This window comes from Acinonyx jubatus, chromosome B3 (genome assembly GCF_027475565.1).
Source record: "Acinonyx jubatus isolate Ajub_Pintada_27869175 chromosome B3, VMU_Ajub_asm_v1.0, whole genome shotgun sequence".
NCBI lineage: Eukaryota > Metazoa > Chordata > Mammalia > Carnivora > Felidae > Acinonyx > Acinonyx jubatus.
Window position 1 is genome coordinate 37,643,114 of NC_069386.1, and position 27,009 is coordinate 37,670,122.

Genomic DNA, 27,009 nt, shown 5'->3' on the forward strand with positions numbered 1-27,009 from the left:
GGCCAAGGACAGCATCCACACAAAGGATTTTCTAGCCCCAAATACCAATAGTGTCAAGGTAGAGAACTTTTGGTGTGGGGGGAACAGTGACACGCAGGGACACGGTACTTTTGGGGGATGCTCTTGCGGGCACTGAGACAGTCCTCTATAGAAACCGAGACCCAAAGGAGGTAAAGGGACTCACTCTGGGTCACATTGCAAGGCAGCAACAGCCTGAAAAGAGAGGCCAGTCTTTGGACTCATCAACTCTGCCCCCATACCCCTCATGGCCTCTTTCTTCACCCATGTTGCCACATCTTGGAATCATCCTAGCCCTGCCTCCCTGACACAGTTTACTAAGAACACTTCAGTAGCAGAGGTGAAGGTGTCTTGGAAAACACCAGATGGCTTAAATCTATGAGGCTTTGAGCCCTCCACTGCCAGAAAGACTCTGAGTCCTTTTCCCCAGACCTGCATTTATGGAAACATTTCCGGCCCAAGAAATTTAAGAAAAATTTAAATGGTAACAAGGCAGGCAACAGTGAGCTAGTAATAAGACACCTTGGGATGTTCATTATGCTAGATTTCCAGACAGTTAAATTGGTTAATGCATTTCCCTTTGGCTTCTGGATCAGTGACTGTCAGCAATGCAGTGGCCACCTTGTTATACATTACAGCTTAAACGCCTTGGTGACACCAGTCAAGTTCTTCTCTCCAGATAAGAACTTGATTCATGAACAGCAGAGAGGAGGAGACAGATGACTCTGTGCCCACCATACGGGCTGCTGGGGGCCTCACTCTAGCTCTCCCACACCCTCATATACAAGCAGTCCCCCCCCCAAACAAGCAGTTTCATACATGCAAGCGAAAGTAATTTACTCAATTATTTCCTGCTGTTAATTAATTAATTCCTGTAATTATTTCCTGTAAGGCTTGGGCATGGGGAAAATCATGATGTCCTTCATCTCTGCATGGGGAGTTTCTTTTGAGGAGCTGGCATGGCCCATGGATGGAGTGGCAAAGGGGGGCAGTGGGGTGGTTTGGGGCAGTGAGCATCGGGAAAACTCAGCCACAGCTGCAATTCTATGGGTCGAGGTCTAGCCTGTCTTTCAGTTTTCCTTATCTGTGGGCTAACAACCACCCTTCCATCCACCCCTTCTTCCTTCCTTTGACAAATACTCATTAAGGTTCTGGTGCGTGCAGACTCTGGACCAGGCACTGGAAATACAACTGCAAGAGAGAGAGAAAGAGGTGGGGTGGGGAGGGGCCAAGGATGGCAAGACATGTGGAGAGGGTACAAGTTGGGGGAATATTATCCAGCTGGGACAGGCCCCGCCCATGAATTCATGGCGTTCCCCCACTAGCCCACGACCCCCAACACCTGCCCCTGCTCGCCCAGCCCCCAGCCTCCCTCCCCCCAGGCAGTAACCAAAGCCAACTCCCCCACCCCTAAGGTCCCTGCCTCGAGATGTCACCTTCTCCCGGAATGTCACATCCTCCTGGGTCTGAGGCATCCTTCACACCTCACACAATCCTCTTATCCACTATCTGCATGGTCCCCCCTCCCCACTTCCTCATGGTTGTTGATGTTTCTACTGTGTTATTATTCTACTGATTACTTTTCACATGCGTTTGCCTTGGCTCAAAAGCTAAACTGTACCACCTCACCCCATCAGGATGGCTATTATCAAAAACCCAGAAAACAAATGAGGAGGTGGAGAGACAGGGAACCCTGGCGCATGGCTGGTGGGACTATAAAGTGGTGAAGACACTGTAGAAAACAGTATGGCAGTCCTTCCAACAAATTAAACATAGAATTGCCATTTGATCCAACAATTTCCCCTCTGGTATATACACAAAAGAAGTGAAAGCTGGGTCTCAAATGGGTATTTGAGAACACCATGTTCGTAGCAGCATTCACAATACCCATAAGGTGGAAACAACCCAAATATCCCTCATTGGATGATGGATAAACGAAATATGGCATATCCATACAATGGAATATTGTTCAGCCTTAAAAAGGAATGACATTGTGACACATGCTAAACATGGATAGACCCTGAAGATTTATGCTAAGCAGAATAAGCCAGACACAAAAGGACAAATATTCTAAGATTCCACTTCTATCAAGTACCTAGAATAATCAAATACGTAGACACAGAAGGTATAATGTTGGTTATCAGGGGCTGGGAGAGGGGAGAATGGAGGCCTAGTGTTTAATGAGGACAGAGGTCCAGTTTGGGAAGATCAAAAGTTCTGAAAATAGATGGTGGTAATGGGGAAGATGAAAAAGTTCTGAAGACAGATGACGGTAATGGTTGCACAATGTGACCATGCCATTGATCCGTACAATTGAAAGTGGTTACAAGGATACATTTTATGTGAGTTGATAAAAATATCAACTATATTTCAATTTCCAAAAGAGAAAACTAAATCTAAGCTGTGAGCTCCTTGGGGCTGGGCCTGTAATTTTTACTCCTTTGGTTTCTGTTCAGTGATATTAACAAAAGCAATGGCTGTGTGGTGAGAGGCGGGAAGGAGGAAGGGAGGGCGTCTCTGGATCAGCGGCCCATTAGGACCAGAGAAGGCAGCTGCAGCTCTCTGCCCCCATGGCAGACATCTCCTGCAGGCCGATCTTCCAGAAGCAGGCACTGTAGCCGCAAACCCCAGGCTACCATATACCCTACCAGGCCTTCCCTGCTCGATCCCTGCAGGCCTGGAAGGCCATGTCACTTGCCATTCCCCCGTGCCTCCTGTGCGCAAATAACACTCAACCACCTTGTCTCTAGTTGAGCCATATTCTCCCTACCTCTCTGCACCTTTGCTCAGGCCATCTTTTGTCCGGGAAGTCCAGCCTTACCTGCTACCTAGTAAAGTCACCTCGTCCTTCACACTCAGTTCACACCCAATGGCCTCCCCTGATCTTCTCCAGAGCTCCTGCTTGCCCCTCGGGGCCCCACAGTGCCCTGCTGTGCCTTTCCAGAGTCAGCACCTAACACGGGGATCTGTAAAGCCCGGGCATCTCCAGCTGGAGGGCCGGATGGATGATGGGGCACTGACCTCAGTTCAGGACCTTTCCCCTTCTTCCCACCTTGCTTGCAGAGCCCGGCTTTTGTTCAGCTGGTCCACTTCTGCCTGGCCCTGGGAGTGAGGGCAGCCTCAGCCCCAGGGAGATGGGGCCTGTTCAGTCTACACTAATCACTACATCCCATTCCCCTTGTCAGGTGTTGCTTCTGGGAAGGGATCCTGTGACCTAATTCTGGCCAAAGGAATGTGAAGGAAAATTGGGGGCGGGGCTGCAGGAATGTTTCTTTTCCTAAAACGGCTCCGGTTGGGAACGAGAAGAGAGAAGTACTTCTCCACTTCTGGGCCTGCTCATTGACATTTGTCAACTGGTATTGCTGCAGCCACCCTGTGCCTAGAGGAGCGACATCACCAACACACTGGGCACATCAGGGCAGAAAGAAGGGGTATCAGGCAGGGTCCAGGCAGGAGTCGGACACCATACAGGCTGTGTTAACAGCAGACATTACTAATTGTTAACTAGGTATAAAGAATGTTAACTTGGGGTGCCTGGGGCTCAGTTGGCTGAGCGTCTGACTTCGGCTCAGGTCATGACCTCACAGTTTGTGAGTTGGAGCCCCGCGTTGGGCTCTGTGCTGCCTGCCGCTCAGAGCCTGGAGCCTGCTTTGGGTTCTGTGTCTCCCTCTCTCTCTGCCCCATCCCCACTCATGCTCTGTCTCTGTCTTAAAAATAAAAAACATTAAAGATTTTTTTTTTTTAAAGAATGTTAACTAGGTCACTTGAAAGGTAAAAAGGGAGGTAGCAACTGCAGGAAGCAGAATCATTCGCGCTGATCCAGAGGAGAGCGCCGCGGAGCTGACCTGGGGGCCGAAAGCTGCGGAAGCTGCTGGCAGGTGCTGACGTCTCCGAGCTCGGAGGACGCGCGCTGGGGGCCTGGTCCAGGTTCTGAGGGAGTGTGCGGTGAGGCTGTATCTGCGCGTGTTGGAGAAACAGCAAGCTCACTGGGCCTGGCTGCTGGAGGCTTGGCCTCTGCCGGGAGGAAAGGCCCGAGGCAGGAGCTGGAAGCCTCCGGGAGGAAGTGGGAAGCCCCTGCTCCGCCGCGCGGTTGCCCTCCAGCGCCCCCTCTTGGCCGACTTTGACGGAGCGGCGGGCCACGCAGAAAGGTCTGGTTGCAGCGACCCAGGCCCAAGGCCCAGTGCAGGAGGACGGCTTTGCCCCTGATCACTGGTACAGATGGAGGGCACCTAAATTCTGGAAGACATGCTAAGCCACTGAAGTAAAAAACCATGAAGCTGCCCCCACTTCAGCTCTCCTGGAATCAGAGGAAGTAAATGTCCCCACCCATAACCCGTTCCTGTGGGCTTTCCTGTCACTGACCCAGCGTCGGTACTGCCACGCCTGGTCATATTCGGCTCTGTCCCCCACAGGTCTCGTGCAGGGCTGCGCGTCTGGAAACATAAATGAAGTCAAATGGAAGCCTCTCTTGCAGCTAGTGGGGGGGGAGGGGACTCCTGGGGTGAAGCCCTGTTCCTCACTCATGATGCCATTTCAGGCCAGTTTTCAGCTCTCCCAGCCTCCATTTTCTCATCTATGAAATGGGGTATTAAGAACAGTTATCTCATTGGATCCCGCTGAAGGCAAGGTGAGAGGCTGATGTCTATCCGTCTTACATACCATAAACACCATTACCTGTCCTTGCTGGTCATCAGCTCTTAGGCTGCTGTTCTGACAAACGGGCTTTGGACTGGCTCCCCCAGCACCCAGCACCTCATAGGTAGAGCGCCAGGCTCCATGCCTTACCTCCCTGGACTTGGGTCACAGGCTCAACGACCTGACTAGTAGCCACCACCAAGGCCCAGGACTCCTCCCTGTGTCTCTGGGCCAGTCCATCCTGCTGCCTTCCTGTTGCCGCTGCTCTGTCACATATGCTACATTGGCTACAGGGCTGTGTCCTAGCAGCCTGGACTTCCCTTCCTTCTGCTCCTGCTTCCACATTCCACTCCCTTCTGGGCAGCTTGTGCCATTCCCCCCATTCCCAAACCTTCCGTGGCCTTCATGAGACAGGTCAGGGATGGTCATTTCCATGCTGTCATTCTCCAGCACGGCACTGGTATCCTAGGGCTGTTGTAACCCATAACCACACACTTGGTGGCTTAAAACAACAGAAATGTATTCTAGAGGCCAGAGGTCTGAAATCCAGGTGTCAGCATGGCCACACTCCCTCTGAAGGCTATAGGAAAGAGCCCTTCCTTATCTCTTCCAGCTCTGCTCACTCCAGTCATTTATTGGTTTACGGCGACATCATTCCAGCCTCTACCTCTGACTCGTCCTGGCCTTCTCTCTGTGTCTGTGTCTTTTCTGTCTCTATAAGGACACTTCATTCGATTTAGAGCCCACCCTGACCCAGTACAATCTCATCTCAATCCTTACCTTAATTACATCTACCAAGCAAGACCCTATTTCCAGTGAGTTCGGGGGACATGCTACTCAACCCACTATAAGTGGCAAGGCCCAGACCCAGAGAGGAAAGCTAAAGCTAGAGAAATGGCTGAACCCACTGGACACAGGGGGTTCTTCTTCGGGAGCCAGCTGTACGCGTGAGTCAAACCTCAGCCACTGTAACCACGCGTGAGTCAAACCCAATATTTCAGCCACTGTAACCACTCAGGCTTTGGCAGTCAGTGGTCACACTAGAATCTCTCCATAGGTTACATCACACCACCCCTTCCGTCTCACCTACAGGCTGTTGGTAAAGTCCTTCTGTCCAAGCACACACTGTAAATAAAGCCATTTCCGTTTGGGGACTGGCAGTACAGTAAAGGGAAAGAATTAAACAAAGAAAGGCAAAATCTTCATCATCCACAAAACAATACGCAAAAACCAGGGCATTCCTCCGGACCGTCGATAAATAATCCAGACCACAAAAATAATAGATTAGACAGCTTGTGTAATGGTAGCATGTGAAAGACTGTGGAACTTTCTAAAATTAATTTTCTTCATTTTGGTTTATTAAAATTGCACTCATCTATCTCCCCTGTTAAATATTTTATTTTTTCATATTAATGGCTGCAATTTCAGCTTGTGCCTGTTTCTGTCATTAACACTGTACAAACTTAATATCATTAGTAGTTTTTCCCTTAATTATGTGACTAGAGAAGAAAAACATCAAAGTTTCCGTGAAATTGGAATAGTATATCTAAATTGCCTCATGTTTATTTTAACATTAACAGTAAATGAAGCTAATGGGCTTTTATATTATTAAAAGCACTCATTTGTGTCCTGCCTGTTCTAATATATAACAAAGCTTTAAAAGATGTTAAATAATTAGTTATTTAATAGGGATGGGTGGAATAGATCAAACAAAAGGAAAAGTTGAGGGTAACCCATGCACATGGTTGAGGGGTCTGTCCCTTTTAGGGCTTTCAAAAGGGATTCCCTCTCCTCAGGATCCCTGCCCCACTGTTAAGGGAGAGCTCTAATTTACAACTACCCTGGAGAGTTAAAGCAACAAAATCTATTGCCGCAGCCCTGCAGAGGACACACATGTGGGGGGGGGGGGCAATAATGTTTGCAATTATTTCTGGACAATCTCCATTCATAATTCAATACCTGCACAAGGCCCATGTGAGGCTGGGGCTCAGAGGTCCTCTGTGGGAGGGAGGCCGCGGGGCTGCTGCCGGCCTGCCTTCTCCCTTACAGTTTCCTCGCCTCATAGCAGGATATCCCTGGCTTCAGGGGATGCTGGTGCATGTAGGTATTCATCTGCCTTCTGAGCCTAGTGAGACCTAGGGAGGGGCTCTAGCCTGTGGGTCTGGAAGAGGTACCAGGCTGTCACCACTCTCCTGCTCAAAAACCTGCAATGGCTCCCTTGGCCTGCTCTGTCAAGGCCAACCTCCTTCTTGGCACTTGAGGCCCTTACCTCTCTGACCCTAGCTCCCACTGTTCTCAGCGTTTGCACTCTGTTCCATCAGCTGGTTCCCTCACCGGACCCAGTACACGCCAAGCTGTCCTGTCTCCTTGCCCCTGCTCATGCTGTTGCCCTTACCTGAAACCACATTCACCCTTTCTTTTGCCTATTCATATTCTAGTCCTTCTTTATAGTTCCAATTCCAGATCCTCCATCAGGCCTCTCCGGGTCCCCCTGGCTCCCGAATTCCCATAGAGCAATGGTCCTCAGACTTGAGTGTGCTCAGAATCCTGGAGACGGCTTGTTACAGCACAGATCACTGGGCGCCACCCTTAGCATGCTGGGTTTCCTCGGTGGTCCCCTAGGTCTCAGTGTCTAATGAGTTCCCAGGTGATGCTGACAGATGCTGCCAGTCCGGGGACCACACTTGGAAAAGTACTAGAGCATATACTGCCCATCCAGTCCATGAGGCTGTACTTGTACTAGCTTGAAAGGTTCTCTGATAGTGGCACATGGCCACTGTCTCCTCACATAGGCAGCAAGTTCCCGGAGGGAAGAGACACTGGCATATTTCACTATATCCCCCGAAATGCCCCGAGCTCAAGGATGGGTTCATGGTGGATGGAGACAAGGACTCCTGATGAACCGACTGACCAGTTGCCACGGACTTTCATTCCATCCTTAGAGAAATCTCCATCTTACAGGTGAGGAAGCTGAGGCTTTGAGAAATGAAGTGGATGAAGGTCACACAGATATTAAGTGACGAATTTGAACCCGGGTTCCTCACCAGAGCTCTGGCCAATACGTCTTAGTTGAACGATTTCAGACATGCGGTCTTGGAGGACAAGGAGACCAGATGCTTTTGTCACTGCTGTGGTAAGGAGCTTGGGCTTCCAAAAAATTATACCTGGTAAGGGGGGAGTGGGTGGGTGTGGAATTGAGATAACCACCCCCTCCATGGATTTAGTGATCCTTTAGTCTGGGGAAGGTATGCATGGTAAATAAGCTGCCCTCCAGTCACTTGCTGCACTGATGTTAGGGACAGTCTCAGAATCCTTAACTGATTGGCATTTCTTTGGCTAGGCGATACGTATTTGCCATTCACAACGCAGCCCAGCTTCTCTGCTGCACAGTCGAGAAAACAGAGGAAGACGTTTCCAGAGAGGAAATGCAGCCATGGTCAACAGCAAATTAGCGATGTGTAATTCGTTATCTCTTGTGTGTAACAAATCATCCCCAAACTCAGCAACTTAAAAAAAAACAAACATTTATTGACTCATAGTCTCTGTGTGACACAAGTTTGGGCGCAGCCTATCTGGGTGGTTGTGGCCCAGGGTCTCTTGTGAGGTCACAGTCAGGATGTTGGTGGGAGCAGCTTGTCATCCAAGCATTGACTAGGGCAGGAGGATCTGCTGCCCAGGAAGCTCTTTTACTGAGCTGTTGGCTAACAGTCTAAGTTCCTCATCACGTGATGCTCTCACAACATGGCTTCCCCCAGAGCAAGCAATCAAAGAGAAAACAATGAAGAATTTACAGCACCTTTTATGGCCTGGTCTCTGAAATCACCCATCATCACTTCCACATTATTCTATTTGTAGAAAACAAGCTACCAAGTCCAGTCCACATTCAAGGGGAGGAGAATTAGGTTCCATCTCTTGAAAGGAGGAATATCAAAGAATTTATGGACACCACATGTTGGAAAAGGATCTAGAACTCAAGAGTGTCCAATTTTTTTCCAGTTGTTAAATAAATTGTGCAAAAATACATTAACTTTATATATATAGTGTAAAGCATAATTATGAAATGAGCCCCTGAGCAGTCACCACCCTGACCACTAGACTTAGAACTTCATTGGCACCCCAGAACTCCTGTGTGGCCCCCCCTTGGGATCACAACTGCTTTCCTCCCAAGATGTAATCACTATTCTGACTTTGGTGATTTTTATTTTCTTGCCTTTCTTTATAATTTTACTACCAGGGGCGCCTGGGTGGCGCAGTCGGTTAAGCGTCTGACTTCAGCCAGGTCACGATCTCACGGTCCGTGAGTTCGAGCCCCGCGTCGGGCTCTGGGCTGATGGCTCAGAGCCTGGAGCCTGTTTCCGATTCTGTGTCTCCCTCTCTCTCTGCCCCTCCCCCGTTCATGCTCTGTCTCTCTCTGTCCCAAAAATAAATAAACATTGAAAAAAATAATAATAATAAATAAATAAATAAATAAATAAATAAATAAATAAAAATAATTTTACTACCAATTGTGGGGTCACTAAACAATGCAGTTTAGTTGTTTCTCCTGCTTTTGTTTTTTTGAACTTAATGTCAGTGCAATCGTACTGTAATGATGCTTTGGTGTCTTGCTTCTTTCACTCATCACTACGTGTGAGTTTCACCCATGTTTTTGCATGTAACTGCATTTTGTCCTTTTTGTTGTACAAAAGCCTTCTTATCTTTAATGATTCTTTTTGCCTTAGACACTATGCTGTTTGATATGGATACAGCTCTATCAGCTTTTTTTCAATATTTGCATGAGGGGTTTTCTTCCATCCATTTGGATGGATCTTTGTACTCTAGATGTTTTCCTACATTATTTTGTGCTTTCTATTTGCTCCACCTTACTGTGTTCCTTTTACTCTCCTTTCTTGTATTTTTGTATTAATGGAATATTTTTGGACCATTCAGAATTGCCCCTCCAATTAGTTCCATGGGTGTGTTCTCTGTTTTTATTCTTTTAAAAGTTCACCCGGAAATTACAACAACCTGTACTCAAAAACTATCATTTACCAGTGCATTACATTACCAGTGCACTACATTAACCAGTGCATCCTCCAGGACTGTACAAGGATGTGAAAATACTTTAAAATCCATTCAATCCTTGACCTAGATGTTGGTGTTTTCATATTTTAAATTTTATCTTTTTTAAAATCTCAAGTAACACTATTGTTACAGCTTAAAGCAGTTAGTATTTATTTTGTCTACCTATATACTTTCCAGCTTCTATGCTCTTCATCTGTCTATACACTTTGTTCCTCATTCTGGAATAACTTTCCTTCTCCCTTTCGTATAACCTTTGGCATTGCCTTTGGTGAAGGCTCTGCGAATGGCAAATTTTTTTCTTCTTATTTTTTATATGAATAGCCTTAATTTTATTTTATTCTTGAAAGACATTTTTACTCACTACAGAATTCTAAACTGGTGGTTACTTTTAATCGACAATATGCTAAAATATTCTACTATCTTCTGGCTCCCACAGCTGCTGCTGAAAGTCAGCTGCTAATCTACATTTTTCTTTTGAGTAGATTATAACCTGTTTTCCTCCTTCTCCGGAAGCTTTAAAAATCTTCCCTTTGTTCTTGGTGTTCCCAAGCTCCACTCTGAGGAATCTACATGTGAATTTTATTTATTTAACCTTCATGGGTCTCATTAAGTGTCTCAAAATGATGGATTAAAATCTTTTTTCAGGTCTGGAAATTCTTAGCCATTATTTCCTAAACGATTGCCTCCATCTCATTCTCTTAAGCTTCTCCTTCTGGAACTCTGATTTGACGTATATTAGGTCTTATCATTTTATCTCCCATATTTCTTAACTTCTCTTTGATAGTCTCCATCTCCTTTTTCTCTTTGCTGCATTCATCCAGTTCATGGATTCTCTCTTCAGCTATGTCTAATCTACTATTATACAGATTCATAGAGTGTTCAATTATTATGTTTTTCATTTCTAAATGTGATATTTCCTTCTTTTTACAATCTGTTAAGTCTCTATCTGTTTTTTTTGTTTGTTTTAACATTTTCCTGTTCCCTGCAGATATTATCATCCTTATCTTTTTACTCCTTTTAAATAGTTGTTTTATATTTTATATCTGATAAGTCCAATATCTGAAATCTTGCAGATCTGCTTCTGCTGTTTCTTCGGGTTCTCATTCCCGGTGCCTTGCTTCCTTCGGTACTTGGTTATTTTTTGTCTGAGTTGTTCATTTTCCTTGGGAAATTGTCTTTGGTAATTATTTGGAAACTGGGATGAAAAGATCTGTTTACTTCTTCCAGGTACCTTAAAGTCTTGCCAGTCCAAGACTACATAGGTTCATGGCTACAGTTATTTTGACTATTCAGGTGATATAGATTTGGGCTACAAATCCATTTTTCATGGGTGACTCTTTTTACTCTCTATTCTGCTCAGAACCAAGGCAATTTTTCTCACAGTCCCTGGGTGTGGGAGAGATTGGGCAATTTTTCTTTTGGTTCACACATACACTGAGGGTTTCCCTTTGGAGTTCCACCTTTATGAGGGAGAACATCCTATTAGACTCCCCATCTTTGTTGATGGGTTTTATATTCTCTCCCCTGAACCCTTGGCAATGTCAAAACTGAAGCTCAAGTTTGCTGGTTGGGCAAATGCCCTAAGGCACAAGTAGCTGCAGCATTCTCAGAGCCCCTGCTGTCAATGAGGTTTTGGCCTTGTAGCTTTTTACTCTCTTGTCAGCTCTTTAATGCTTGTAAGAAGATATCTTTCATTGTATTCAGCATTTATAGTTGTTTCTACCCTGAGCGTTAGTCTAAATGACCCAAACTGTCATATTGCTAGAAACAGAGGGTGTTCTATGCTTTCTCCACAACACTAGATTAGCATGTTTTCTCAATTTGAGAAACGAAAGCAGGAAGCAGGATGGCCCAATCCAGTGGGTAGTGGCAGTGATGGATGGTGGCTGTTGGGCAAAAAGTCCTGCTGAGGACGGTGGGGGTTCCTAGCCCACTAACTGTGAGCCCTGCTCATGCGCCTGAGTAATTGGTATGTGTTCTCCAGGAAGGATGATCCTGATTCTCCTAACCTCCCACTGTTTTGTCAGTCCTTGGAGGCTTTTAAGCAAGAGGATGACACAGTCAGATGTCACACCAGGATAAAGGTCGTGGCTGCTGTGTGGAGTTGGAGACAGTGCAAATTTAGATGGAACAGTCCAAAGGCTGTTGAAGTGGACAGGGTGAGAGATGATGGCAGCTGGGACTGGGGTCAGGGAGGGGGAAAGGAGTGGAAAATTGATTGATATCAGGAGGTGCCATCAACAAGAAACATGCTGTTGGCACGGCTGTTCCAAATCCATGGCCTTGACACCGTGAAGATTATGGGTTTTAAGACCTGTGGTTCGTCGTAAGTCTCAATTGACACTAATGGCCAGAAGGTAACTTGATTCCAAAGAACCAGTCCTGTGACCACACTGAGTTAACTGAGGGATACAATGCCCCTTCCTTAAATGGACATGTTAGATTGCCAACCACAAAAACAGTGGGAAGCTGACACATCCACCCACCCCCAGGTATACACAGGTCCCTTCTTCATTATGATTCCCTTGCACCCATTCATCTTGCTGTCTGTCATAAATGGCCACTCCCAGGTAAAAAGGGTTACAAAGAGGACGAGAAAATAAAGAATGGAGAAATAATAAAAAGTAAGATAAGAGGGGCGCTTGGGTGGGTCAGTCAATTGTGCATCTGACTTCGGCTCGGGTCATGATCTCACAGTTCATGAGTTCGAGCCCCGCAACGGGCTCTGCACTATCAGCACAGATGGCTCTGTTCCTCTGTTCAGATCCTCTGTTTCCCTCTCTCTCTGCCCCTCCCCCATTCTCTCTCTCAAAAATGAATAAATGGTTTTTAAAAATAAAGGTAGGATAAGAGAATTATAAAAGGTCAAAATTAAAATGAGAGTAAGATGATAGAAATTTTTAAAAACAAATATTAAAAGGAACTCAAGAGTTGAAAATAGGGAGTTTATGAATAACAAAACCAATGGGATTTAAAAAATAAGATATTAGAATCTGGGAGATACAAAGCTGTATAAGTGAGAGGGACTCGCTTGGAGCAACCAGAAGAGTGGCTCCAGTTCTAAACGTCAAAGTGACAGTAAATTAATTATTTAAGTGCAAAAAATGGGAGAATTGGTAAAGGGAGTCCAAATAGTAATGTGGGATTAGAAAAAATGAGGTAGATGGTAAGACCCTAAAATGAGAGGAAGAGAAAAGATGATTTAAAGGTAAAATGAAGTTCAGGGGCGCCTGGGTGGTGCAGTCGGTTAAGCGTCCGACCTCAGCCAGGTCACGATCTCGCGGTCCGTGAGTTCGAGCCCCGCGTCGGGTTCTGGGCTGATGGCTCGGAGCCTGGAGCCCGCTTCCGATTCTGTGTCTCCCTCTCTCTCTGCCCCTCCCCCGTTCATGCTCTGTCTCTCTCTGTCCCAAAAATAAATAAAAAACGTTGAAAAAAAAAAGTATTTAAAAAAAAAAAAGGTAAAATGAAGTTCAAAAGGCACATGCACACCGTCTTTGAAGCAGCATTATCCACAGTAGCCAGGATATGGAAGCAACCCAAGTGTCCACTGACTGATGAATGGATAAAGAAGATGTGGTGAATATACACACTGGAATACTACTCAGCCATCAAAAAAGAATGAAATGTTGCCATTTGCCACGACATGCATGGAGCTAGGGTGTATGCCACGACATGCATGGAGCTAGGGTGTATTATGCTAAGTGAAATAAGCCAGACAAAGATGAACAGCAGATGATCTCAGTCAAATGTAGAACTTAAGAAACAAAACAAACAAAACAAGAGACCAAAAATACAACAGACCCAAATACGGAGAACAGACAGAAGGCTACCGGACGGGAGGAGGGGGCAGTGGGTGAAGTAGGTGAAGGGGATTAAGAGGACACTTATCAGGATGAGCACTGGGTGATGTATGGAAGTGTTAAGTCACTATATTGTACACCTGAAACGAACATAACACTGTATGTTAACTACACTTTGTTTTTAAAAAAAGATGAAATGAGGGAACAAAAAGGAAAAATCCAGTGAATGCCAGGTCTAAGAGCTCCTGGGGAGAATGAGTGGGCCTCGTCCAGAAGGCTTCTATTCTCTCTGCCTCTCAACCCCTCCTGCAACAAAAAGAGGGGGCATGTAGTTGGGGGGTTCCTATGAGAAGTAGGGGGAGCCCCAGTCTGAGAGCAGAGAGAGCTGGGTCCCAGTGGGGTCTGACTTCATCCCTGCAAGGCTTGAGCCAGCCCCTTCCCGGCCAGACCTCAGTCTCCCCAGCTATAAAGAGAGAAAAGCCCAGTTGACATGTGTGGGGTTCCTTCTGTTCCGGTGTTCTGGGAGGGGAATGGGTGCCAGCAGCAAGCAGGAGACAGGATCTTTGTTTTGTGGCTTCTTAGGGGAAGCACTAAATTTGGAGTCTGAAGTCGTGGTCCCAGAGCAGCATTTCTTCAGCTTTTCCCCATCTGTCTCCCTGGGCACTCAGCTCCTTAAACGCAGGCCCTTGTCTTATGCAGCTCTTTATCCCAGGCTCCCACCCCCACCCCCAGTACAGACCTTGCTAAGACCCTGCTCAGTGCATGTACGAGGAAGAAGATAATAAAAATGATAATTCTACCTCCTGCCGGTGCTTACTAGATGCCCTCACTTCATCTGAATGGGTTCATTTAATCTTCATAACAGCCCTATAAGATAAGTAGAATTCGTATCCCATTTTACAGAGGGTAGACTAAGGCTGAGAGCACTGAAATAACTTGCCCAAGATCACCCAGCTAGGAAGAAGCCAACCTGGGGTTTAGATGCAGGGATGGTGGCTCCAAAGTGGTGAGATTCATCGTTCTGCTATGTGGTGAGTAGGAGGGAGCAACTGTGGGCCACACAGCCCAAATGGTACAGGTATGATTTAGAGAGGAGGTTTTCTTGTGTCCTGCAGAAGGAGGCAGCCATAGTTTGGCCAGGGCATGGATGAGGTGACCTTACCTTATTGTTGGCATCGGGACCCAGCTCTTCAAAGTGCTGGCTCATCCATCCGCTAGGGTCTCCTCTTTGTTGCTGCTGGAGCACATGGAATCTTCTACAACAGAACAGAGCAGCCACTTCAGTATAAAACCCAAGGAAGAAATAGCCAGGGGACTGGTGTCCCTGGCAAGGGGAGATGGACATTTCCCGATGGGGAAGGAGCTTTGGGCGTGGAGACTGGAGAGCCTCCTAAGGGGCCTTGCCCCCTTCCAGTCCATTCTTCTCACCTTCTTCCTTCCCAGGGTCTCCCCACAGCTCTTAGCCCTTCACTAGGTACTCAGGATGCCTAGGAGCTTGCGTCTGCACCCCTCTCCCACTCCAGCCTCTTGCTGGGCCTCCCACCAGACCCGAGCGCTATCAGGATCCTTAGGACCCCCTCATTGGGATGGTTAAGATCCCACAGCTCGGTCTCAAGTCTCTGGGCCAGCAGAGTTGACAGGCAGACCAAGTTCCGTCTGTGTTTAAGGCAAACTTCCGGAGAAGGCTGCTGGTTCTGCCTTGTAAATGTCTCCTCATTAACCAATGAGGACACTTCGGCCTCCCTACCAGGATGTGGACCTGATTCCACCTCCGCACAGACTCCTACTGATGAGAATCAGTTCAGTTCCACGGCTCCCGTGAACTCTCCCCTCTGCCTCTTCTGAATGGTTCCAACTTCCTCCTTCTGGGCTCCCCTGGCGGTCACCTGCAGGGTATCCCTACTGGAGTCCCCGAGAGAGCCCTTCCCCTCCCACTGAAAGTCTTTCTAGTCCTGTCAGCTATAACCTGTGACCTGGTAGAGGCCTGCCAGACCAAGCTGGCCCTGCCTTTGGGAGACACAAGGAGGGCCTGTCCCCAAGGAGGGAGGATGGGTACGGAGAGAAGCCAGAGAGAATTCTGGCATGGAGCCTGGTGGACTATGGAAGCCCAGCATGGGAACTGGTGCTTGGCCGCACCACTCATTCATTCACTCAACAGTGCCCCGGGTGGGGGGCTGCTCCATGCCAGGCACTGGACAGACACTGGGAAAGAACCAGGCAGATGTGGTAATTCCCCAAAGGAGCATATGGTGTAGCAATGGTCGAGACACAACCATCACAAGGTGCAAGGTCAGAGCTGCGGCCAAGCCACTCCTCCCTCCTGAGCCTCAGCTCCTCATTTCTAGAATGGACACACCACTACCCACCTCCTGGGCAGGTGGGCTGGTCGAATGAGTACACACAGAAAGCCTCCCACATAGTGACAAGTGCATGTGGCATTTTCCAAACCAAAGGTTGAGTCTCAAGTACAGATTGCAAAAGCATTAAGTGAGTCATGAACAGTTTCTTTTACGAAAGAAATGGAATAATAAAAACATTATATGCATCATCCGTAATGTAAAAACATTACGTTTGTGAAACTTCTACTTTAGTTATAAGGGTGTGTGTTTGTATACACTGGGTCATATGGGAAAATGCATTATTTTTCAAAGAAGTTTGAAGGCCACTGGTGGTTCAGAGCAGGGTGCTGGGGTGACTCGGGCCTAGTTCAAATCCCAGCTTCACCACTGATGACACTGTGTGATACAGACACCTCCCTTCACCTCTGAGCCTCACGGGGGACAGCACATGCGAACAAGTTGCTCAGAACAGCACCCAGGACATCACAGGGCCTCAAAACATCACTGCCTGGTCTTTGTGTGTCGTTTGTGTACAGCCGGACCTTGGGTAAGGGCTAACCATCTCGGATTTAAAACAAGTAAAAAGGAAACTAGCATCTATGTTGCTGGGGTTTCCTCGGTCAACAAGTTACCTTTTCAGGCATCGGTGCACCAGGCACCAGCCTCACAGCAGCTCTGTGAGGTGAATTCTAGCATTATTCCCATTTCACAGCTAACGGAACAGAGGAGTAGAAGTTGAGACTGAATGTGGCTCTGGCCGGCTGACCAACCAAACGCACACTCCTGCCCAGCACCAGAGGCACTGCGGGCCCTGATTCCTGCCTCCTCCAACCCCGAGGCCCCTAGTGGCTCCAGTTTTGAGGCTCCTGGACCAGCCCTCTCTGCTGGTCCCCTGGAGCCCCGACTCAGGAGATGACCCCTCCCCCGGAAGTCATGAGCCAGCGCAGAGGCCCGAGGGCGGGCCCAAAGTGCCAGTGTCGCGGAAGCAGGGAACACAGGCAGCATCCCAGCACGATGTCAGCCGCTGGCTCTCACCACATCGATCATCCAGTCCTTAAGACATATTAAAATGGATTTAAAAAGACATTTTGCATTTTCTCTCCTTAACACCCACATTATTGCCACACATCGGCTTTTGTTTTAATTAAAATCGGTTTTGAAATCCTCCATGAAACTTCAGTGGGATTGTTAAAGGCGGCAATTTCCTTATCGGCAGTGCGTCCCCAAAACATACTGTAATAGTTATTTTGCAACAAAGCACAAGTCTTATTAATTTAGCTCAATCAAATCAGCACCACGTTAATTTATGGGGCTGTAAAAATCTGGCAGTGCTGCTCTAGATCAAGGAACTTAGGGCAGGCAAGACACCAAGTGGGATGTTTATTTTGTACAATGGTCCCTAACTGCATTTCTGTGATTTAAAAGCTTTCCGAGGCGTGCGATGATAATATTACATGCATATAGAATTGTGTGTTTGCTATGCCTCATTACTCCCCACAGAGACCCAAAATCATTTGGTATTCAACTCCTACCTAAAATATTTCCTTTTACATACAAATATTTTTTCTGCTTTAAATGGCTTCTCTAGGTTAAATTTTTTTTTTTTCCCCAGGGCTGTGAAGCAAGATCATTTCCTACGTGGGATTCTATTTTGGTCCAGTGTTGATCTTTAGTGGTGGTTCCTAAGTGGGTATTAGGCTTTCCCCCCTTCTTTTCCTCCAGCCAATCCCTCCAAGGCGGTTTCGGAGGGGTTAACTTTGCATTTTCTGCCCTTTTCTCCCCCCTCCCTTCCATATTCCCGCTTTGGGGGTTACTTTTACTAATGTCTTCTTTGGTGACTAGGAATGCTTCTCTCTCTCACTCATGTCTTAACAACAAAGCTTCACAATGATAATTACAATGATTTACCGGGAGATGCAGCTTAGCAGCCAGCAGAGAATTTGAAAGGCATGGCGGGGAGGGAGACTGCAGCAGATGTGAGGTGGAAATCAGGAGAGGGAGGTTCAGAGAGAGCAAGTGACTTGCCCGATGTTACACAGCAAGTTAGGAAGTGCACTGGGCTCTGGGACTCAACCTAATTTTTCCATCAGTTGAATGAGGACCACAAGAATTGGAGGGAGGGGGCGCCCGGGTGGCTCAGTCACTTAGGTCCGACTTGGGCTCGGGTCATGATCTCACAGTTCATGGGCTCGAGCTCTGAGTCAGGCTGTGTGCTGACAGCTCGGAGTCTGGAGCCTGCTTCAGATCTGCGTCTCCCTCCCTCTCTGCCCCTCCCCGACTCATTCTCTCTCTCTCAAAAATAAACTGGGAAAAAAAAAAAAAGAATCGGAGGGAGGTTACTCACGTGACACAGGGCTTGGCACAGAGTGGGTGCTCTGGGCGTAAACACGCGGCCCGTCCTCAGCAAGGCCCGGCCCGGTTTTTCAAGCACCTGGCTCTGAATTGCAGCGATGGACTCTGCAGGTGTCAGGAAGAGCAACCGACAGCCTCAAACACTTGCACCTGCCGCACTCGGTGTACGAGATGCTTCCTTCTTGCATCTACTCCAGGACAGCACAGTCTTGCTCTGGGGATATGGACCGGGCACTGAAATATGATGCAAGCATTAACTAGTGTCTCAAGACAGGCATGCACGAAACCCCATTTAGGGGATGAGAAAACTGAGACTAGCAGAGAGTTTTGAGGGTTGCCCTGGGGTCAGACAATCAGTGGCAGAGGGAGATTCCAACCCACGGCTATGGCCAAGGTCAGGGCCCTTTCCAGCACACTGGCTGTGTCTGGCACGCTGGCCAGTCTGCAGGGGCCCAGGGAGATGGGGGCTAAGGTTTGGGCAGGCAGTTCCTGCTGGTGGTATAAGCATCCGCTGATGTGACAGCATTTGAGAGGCCCCAGAAGGCACTCCTTGCTCCCTTCCTGACTGTGGCCGAGCCTTAGAAAGAATGGTCCCTGGGTTAAATCTTGTCTTTTCCCCCACACATGTGTGTATTTGCTTTAATTATATAACCTGCACCGTCCAGTCCCATTCCTTCTGTGTCCTATTAGCGAGAATGAGTTTCTAGTTAGCCTAGAAACAGGAGAGCTCCCAGTGCCTGGGAGGGGCCTCTGGGTTGGGGGTGGAGATTCTGATGTGTGACTCCCAGATGCCATCACACCTTTAGGGACAATGATGTGGGACTCACCACCTCCAAGGCCATTAACATCCACACCATTGTTGGACAAAGCCCTTGTTTGAAATTCACCCTTCCTGGGTGCACCTGCAACCAACATCTTCAGGAAAGCATTATGACTTCATTTTGAATGTTCAGGCATCCTCTCTGACCTACCAGTGCCAGGAGGCTCCAGAGCCACCTGGAGATGAAGGTGTCGCAGCCACATAAGTTAGCAGAGGCGGAGACAGCGGTCTCTGGGGCTGGGAGTGTAGAGAGGCAGAGGTGAGGTTCCCGGAGATGAGAAGATGGAAGGGGTGCTCGGTCCTAGGCCAGATGTGGAGTTCATGGCCTCGATGCCTCTAGTGAGGAAGGGGGCCGGAAGAGTCACAGCCAGGAAGCTCAGTTCTAGGCAAGTGCGAACCCTTTGGCTAAGTTCCAGAAAAGGACCCCTGAGATGGGAAGGTGAGGTGTGAGTCTTAAGTCTGCTGGGTGAAGTCTCAGAAGAGGCTTCACCCCAGGGTAGTGACGTCAGAACCAAAAGCTTCACCCTGGACTTCATTCAACAAGTACTCTGGAAAACGTGCTGTGTGCCCAGCACTGGGGCGCGCTCGGGAAAGGAGAGGAAAGCACTCCCCACGCAGTCCCTGTCCTCCCGGAGCAGGCTCTGGGCCGCCAGGTGTCCTGGTGAGAATCCGTCCTCATATCCCGAGGCATTTGCTTTCTCCCTGCTTAGGGAGCTGGGCCCAGGAGGAAATGAAAATGCTTGTGGAGGAGGCTGCTCTTTGGACATCCCAGCTCCGCCTCTGCAAACAAATGTCAAGCCTGTGCAAGGCCAGGCCCCATGGTTGAACCAATCTGAGGGTGGCAGTTGCCACAGAAAAGAGGCAGCGACTTGGTTGCTTTCAAAATGGCTTCTCTCAGACAAGGCCACAGCTAGGTCACAGAGCGCCTTTGTGTGAACTTGAAGAAGGAGCCGTCTTAGGGCAGACACAGCCCCACAGGACCTCAGATTGGCGCAGGGATCCCAGGATGGACCTCAGCTTTTATAGCGCCCTGGGCTGGGCACACTTGTGCAGTGAACAACCTGGACAACTGTAGTTGGTGGCTTTGCCCCAGAGCCCAACTGCATGGTCAAAGCTGCCAGGCCCTAACGATGCAGGCCAAGGCTTCCCCTACACCTATGGATCACCCCAGATCTAAACCAAGACTCTCCCCCAAAGATGAAGGAAGCTGTACCCTAACACCTCCTCCCCTTCTGACACAACCCGCTCGCTCAGGCACCGGTATCACACCCATGACCTCCTCCATCACTGCGTCTTTCCTTTCACGGAGGGACAGGTGGACGTGGCAGGGGGAGGGGGGAAGACCGCTGGAACCACTTTCCACAGCCAGTGCCAAGCCTTCCCCTCTCTCCGCGGTTCTTTAAGAAGGCTTTCTAAAGAAGAGGAACCTTCCGTGGTAGCAGATGGCGGATAAGTAGGAATGGTAAATAGTTTTAATTACTGCATAATGTAAGTGAGACAATAAAGGGGAGACAGTGGAAGCAAGCTGCTGCCGCCGAGGCCCTGAAACTGTTGTGGGGCCCAATTTGTCTGGCATGTGCTGTTCTCAGTCTTGGGAGGGCTTTAAAGAGAACGCCGAAAATATTAATTGCCCGCCTCACTGGCCCATCCATCTTCACAACCGAGTAACACGCTTTTTTAATTTCAGGGGAATCGTTTTCAAATGGGAATCATGCAAATGAGTATTTTAGCTATTCATTTGTTTTACTGCGAGCGCTTTGTGAGCAAATGGCCTACAGCTTGCAATGAATTAAAAGACACGGGCACTGGAGACCGATTTTTAATACAAAGTCTTGACTCGGAGACGACCCCGACCAGCAGCACAGAAAATGTTGGCATAGCAACTTTGGGCATTTTCATGCAAATTGGCTTCTATATAGATGATACGAATGCAATGTTTTCCTTCAACTAATCATCATAAAATTAGTTTCACTATATTTAAATGCCTCCACTTAATGCATTATATCCATATGCATGAAATTGCCTCCGCTAATGCAGTACATAAAATGCCAAAGATACAATGAATAGCCAAATTGCAAGCAGTTATGTTATCTCCCATAAAACGGCTCCCCTCCCCCCTTCTTTTTTGTGAGTGTGGGTGTTATTGAATGTGTGGGCGCCAAAGGCATCTATCACAAATTGCTATTAACACACACACACACACACACACATGCAAACACGCACACACACACACACGCACACACACCCCAAAGTCCTCTTCAGTTAAGTAACGTTAAGCTTGTAACCCAATCTAACAAAAGCCAAATGAAACTGGGCCTGGGCAGGCTGTGTTCACCTGGGCCGGCCGCCCTCTCCTCGCACAATCTGCAGCCACAGGAGACGGCAGAGCAGAGAGTACCGCCTGGCTTTGGGGTTAGCTCCAGTGGGGGTGGTTTCACGCCCCGCCCCTGTCACCCGGTGGATGGGGAGGCCCCAGAGAGATGTGTCCGAGCTAATCGGGGACTAAGAGGCCATCCGAGAATAATAAAAAATGGAGCCACTGTTGGTGAGAAACGGCCTCTGAAGACTGGCCACGGAAGCCTGGAGAGAGGAGGACTCTGGCAGAACATGATCAAAGTCAACAACTGAGGAAGGACAGGAGAGGAAGGAAGGCAGGGATATCCATGGAATTTCTAGGTTCTGGGTGCTGGGCTTGGAACTGTACGCCTTCCATGTCATGTCATCTTTACAGCAGGGAAAAGGTCAACATGATCATCATTGGTCTTAAGGACTCTGAGATGAGTCTCAAAGAAATTGAGGAACATGTCCAAAGTCACATGAACAGTAGGCAGTGGAGGAAGGATTTAAACCCAGGTCTCTGGGAGTCCAAAGCCTCACTTTCCTCTGTGCCAGGCTGCCCCCTGCAGATGGCATCAAGTAATGGCAGGAATCAGTTAAATTACTCTTTGCTCCAAGAGGAGCTGGTCTCTCTCCAAGCAAAGTAGGGGCGGCGAGGGTGGAAGGAGATAGTGGTTGAAGGGGACTTTTCTTCAATGTGTAAACCTGATTCTCCTTGGGTATCTGATGAGTCCTCAATACAGCTGCCAAATCCCCCCAGGGTCACACGATGTGTTTATTACGTGGACAGAGGGCTGTGCACCCCAACTTACTATCTGGGCCTCTGCCCTCCTCCAATCCCACCAAGGGAATCCGGGCTCTTCTCTGCCCCAGCCTTGGTGGGTTTGAAATTTGGCTTCAATATACAGATGCCATTCATGTTCAGGGTGGGAGTTAGGAGACAGAGAAGCAAGAGGTGAAACTCGAAAAATACAAGCCCTTCTTTTCCACCCAGAGATGGTGTTCCATCTCCAGAAGGCTCCAGTTCTCATTCCCTGGGGGACTTTGTGTCTGGCTTAAGTAGGGGTGGCATTTCCTCACAAGAATGCGTGAGGTTGCTATGGAAACAGTATGGGTGGTTCCCCCCCCAAATTAAAGATACAATTACCATATGATCCAGCACTTTCACTTCTGGGCGCCTCCCTAAAAGAAGCGAAAGCGGGGACTCAGATGTTTGCTCAGCCGTGTTCACGGCAGCATCACTCACAACAGACACAGTGTGGAAACAACCCAAAGGCCCACGAGGGGATGAAGGGGTAAGCAAAACGGCATATATACATATGAGGGAGTATTATTCAGTCTTACAAAGGGAGGACATAGGCGACAATAAGGATGAACCTTGAAGACATTATGCTACGTGAAGTCAATTGGTCACAAAAAGGCACACCCTGCACGATTCCACTTACGTGAGGTCCCTGACACAGCCACATTCATAGGGGAATCACACTGGTAGTTTCCAGGGGATGGAAGAAGGGAGGACAGGGGTGTTGGTATTTAACAGCTACTGAGTTTGAGTTTGGGACGATGAGGAGAGTTTTGGGGATGGATGGTGGTATATTTGCACCACAATGTGAATGTACCTCATGCTACTGAGCTGTACATGTAAAAATGGTGAAGGTAGTAAACTTATGTGTATTTTACCACAACTAATAATTAAAAAAAAAAAAAAAAAAAGAATGCATGAGGTAGGAAAACATCTCTTCAAGACCCCATGCAGGCCACCGAATTCAGGAGCCAAACCGTCCGGGCAGCTTCATGAAGAGGTGAGAACAGTTCCTCCCGATTGCTCGGGACTGCTCACCTCTAGCGAAGCACTTATTTCTGCGTTCAATACGAGCCAGTTGAGTTAAATTAAGGGGTAAAGTGAGGGAGACACCTATGAGTGATACAATTAGCCAGGGTCTAAGCCACAGATCAGGAATCCCTCCAATCTCATTGAGTTGGTCCATTTTCATTTCCTTCTTGTCCTTCTCCCTTTTGTCTTCTATCTTGTGTGGACAACCCCCTCCACCCATCCCCAGCATACAAATACTCCTCTTACATTTCTGTCCACTGACCTATTTTGTTGTTGTCCCCCCCCCCAAAGTGTTTTTCTCACCACCTGGAATTGTTAATAGCTACTGTGGCTTTACAAACACTAAGTCAAATTGGCGTGCTTTCTTGCAAATTGAGTGATTTATGTGATGCACCCCCTTACCAATGCATATGCGGACCACCGGTCCTGTGATTCTCGTAATGACCACCAGGTGGCATGATTTGGAAAACCCAACCTATATCACTAATGGCAAATACCACCTCAGGTGGCTGTCCTCCTGTGAGATTTGGAGGCATGGTGTCTAGGTGGCTATTAACCAGGACTTGAAGGGGGGGCACATCTGTATTAAAAAGCCAGACCTTTCAATGACTGCAAGTATAAGGGCTCTGATGATGCCCCATAGTTCCAGCTGCTTTTCATGTTCCCTCTCCTATCTTAGCTCCCAGAAGAACCATTATTGGGTTATATGTCTTGGGTATAACCTGCCTCTAGGACAGGACTGCATGCTTCAGCCCTCGTAGTACTGGATGGACCACTCTCTCCCAGGGCCTAGCTCCTAAGGTCAGATGAAATGTCCCATGTCATTCTGTTTTGGCTATGTTTTCCAGTTTCAGCTTTTAAAGAGTTTTCTCCTGGAAAACGTCCTGTGGTGAGAACAGCTCCTTCCGATTGCTCGGGAAGGAACCACCTTCCCGAATGCAGCTTCCTGTGCTAGTTCCTTCCTGCACCTCCTCCTGCTGCCCGTGGGGGAAGCTGGGGCTCCTGCTACAGTGGAATCCTGCCATCCCTGACCTGTGTAAACCTGTTGTCTCCCTTCCTAGAACTTTCTTTTGTGAGTAATCGTATTCTCCTGGTTTATAAGCAGTCAGGGAACAAAGAAATGATGACGATTAAGAATTAGTGGGAATTCAGCAAGAAAAGGCATATGCTCAACTCACCTGGTTTCCCTCTGATGGGACACTTTTAGACATAATGCATTTTGATTGCTAGGAAGCATTTCTTAAGTCTCTGTTGTTAGCCTTGTAGACAAAATGGAGGGAGGGGGCAAGATGAGAGTTTAGATATGCAGATTCACGGCTGGTTAGTCAACCCCACACAAACAGTAGGGGAAACTGATTGGAAGGCAGTCACTGGTGAAGTGTTGTAAGGCCTACCCTTATCTCTGTTCATTCCTACCTGTTACTGCCTTAAAGGGAGACTCTCAAAGCACACGTTCCTTGTTTCCAGGCATTGCAGAAACCGTTGCGTGGCAAAATTGGGGCTGGAAAAGTCCTTAATGGGCTACAAAAGAAAAAAATATATAATAGGCTGGATGCAAGCAGGTGAAGTTTAACAGACAAAGAAAAACGTGGTTTCCCATTTAAGTTCAAACCATCAATTGGCTGAGCATAGGATGGGGGACACTTAACAGCACGTTCTTGTTTAAAATCCCTGGAGTTTCAGCAATCCAAAAACTGATTCCTAACTAAAGATGGGGCCCAGCTGCTCAAAAGAACCAGTGCCAGCTGAGATGGTATGAACACAAGCGTGTGGCAAAAGGGGGTCGTGGTGCCCGAGCCGCTAAGCATGCCGGGCTGAGTGACCGAGTTGGTCAGGATAACGTAGTCATTTGATGATGCTTAAGCCGCAGAAACAGGGACAGATCTGGTCTTTGCTCAACTACTCTTGGAGGGGAGGGACCACATCCCGTTGCGTACATTCCCAGTATCTCTTATGGCACCTGACAGAAGAGAAGGTGATGGTCCTGTTGGTCAAAAGAATGGATACATGAATGATTGGAGGGGACGGGAGGCTTTCTTGGAAGACTGGAAAGGTTTTCCCAGTAGAGGGAACCAGGGCCCAACTGTGATACCTGCAGTACTCTGAGCCTACCCACAACCCTACGTGTGGCAGCCCCACTCCTGGGATTCCAATTATAAGTGATTTGCATATCCTGTAGTGGAAGGAGACATCCACTGCTGGGTTCAAATTCACATTGGGCTCCACACGGGGTGTGGAACCTACTTTAAAAAGGGGTGGGGGGAGGATGCTCCAACAAACCGTGTAGAATGGATTTTCCCTGAACACATCTCATCACCCACTGGTTTCCCACTGATAATAAACACCCGTCTGTCCCCTAAACCCTGCTCTTCAGGTGCAGAGTCTCTCCTAGGGGAAACCTCCCTGACATCCCCCAACCATGATTTTCCTTGTCTCTTCTGCTTCTAGCCCTGGCTGTTACAGAACTGGGCAATTCCGGGCCTCAAGGAAGGTTCTCCAGACTGTCCCTCACGTGTGGCGATTCTCTGTAATATTTTGGCTCCGTGGCATTCTCCGTAACTACCAGATAAAGACAGCTCCTTGGCAGAAGCGGGTATTTATGGGGGCAGCCATGTTTACCTTCCAAAGAAGATTCAGGAGACAATGACACGCTGCCCCTTCCCATCACATTTGTCCAAGTATTTCCTTAAATGGTGAGGGGATTTGGTTCTTTAACTCTTTCAGGATGCATTAATGGCCATGTGAGAAAGATTCCTTTTGAGGCCACTGGAACCTCTTGCTGGTTTTCTCAGAAGTAGAAGTCCCTTCGCTGGGAGTCTCCAATCCCTGGGAGACCTTGGGGGAAGTTGCTTTCCCTCTCTGTGCCTCATTTTCTCTAACTATAAAATGAAAGGATGTGGGTAGAGAAGCTCTGAGGTCCCTACCAGCAACAATGGCACAATGATATATTTTAGTGTGGGCATACCCCCAATAACTGAGGCTGAAATATCAAAACAAGATCTGGGGTTAGTAAACAAAGCTTATTAAATGGAACCCTCAAACAATTATTCTTCCGATCTCAATCAAGAGACCCAAATAATCTGGCTTCTCAATTTGCAATTTCCTTGAATTCCTGCTGTTGATTAGTTCGGGTAGCCAGTTAATGGATTCTGGCACACCAAACCCATTTGTTTTGTTTTCTTAGAGGCAGGCTCCCATCTTGGAAATCAGAACCAGGAGGTAATGGCTTTTGATGTATTGTCAGCAGGAGAGTCGAGAGTTCTCGCACAGCGTCGTCACCGCCTGGGATCCCACAAGAACAATGACATTGAGGCTGGGGATGAAGAAAGATGGGGAGGATGTCGCAGGCAGAGGGTGCCACAGGGCATCATGGGGCATGGGCAGGGTAGACGTCTGGTGAGACAAGGCTGGAAGAGGCAGAGCCCATAGGCAAGCTGGTTAAGATCTGGGGTGTCCAGTGGTATCCATCGCAGGAGAGCAGAGGGGTCAATAATAAGAATTCACAATTGGGTACTGAGGACCCGAACCAGAGAGGAAGTGGAAATTCTAATTTCAAGAACCATGTTAACTTGCTGTCTTGGAGAGCTGGCTGATGCCTGAGGCAGGAGCAAAGGCTCAGGACCCAGAGTTGTCCATTCATTCAACATGTCCATGTCCATGGCCCAGAGTATGTCCATTCATTCAACAATATTTATTGAGGACCTACTATGTGCTAACTGCTATTCTAGGCACTGTGGATACAGTCATAAAAGGCCAACAGAAGAGCCTTGCCCCTGTGGAACTAACTCCCGTGGAGGAGGCAAATAACAA

At 47.9% G+C, this 27,009-nt stretch overlaps 1 long non-coding RNA gene across 6 annotated transcripts in view; it reads right to left on the reverse strand.

Moving 5' to 3' along the window:
* Nucleotides 1-27,009, reverse strand: part of LOC106980358 (uncharacterized) — a 94,717-nt gene that overhangs the window by 30,227 nt on the left and 37,481 nt on the right. For 4 of the 6 annotated variants that reach the window (XR_008299100.1, XR_001431062.3, XR_008299102.1 and 1 more), the window contains exons 2-5: nucleotides 24,616-24,720; nucleotides 24,378-24,458; nucleotides 18,201-18,442; nucleotides 14,680-14,773 (exon numbers count right to left, since the gene is read on the reverse strand). This is a non-coding gene — a long non-coding RNA (uncharacterized LOC106980358). Of the gene's footprint in view, nucleotides 1-14,679; nucleotides 14,774-18,200; nucleotides 18,443-22,512; nucleotides 22,548-24,377; nucleotides 24,459-24,615; nucleotides 24,721-27,009 lie in introns of all 6 variants that reach the window. The other 2 variants (XR_008299099.1, XR_008299101.1) reach the window with 2 other exon arrangements.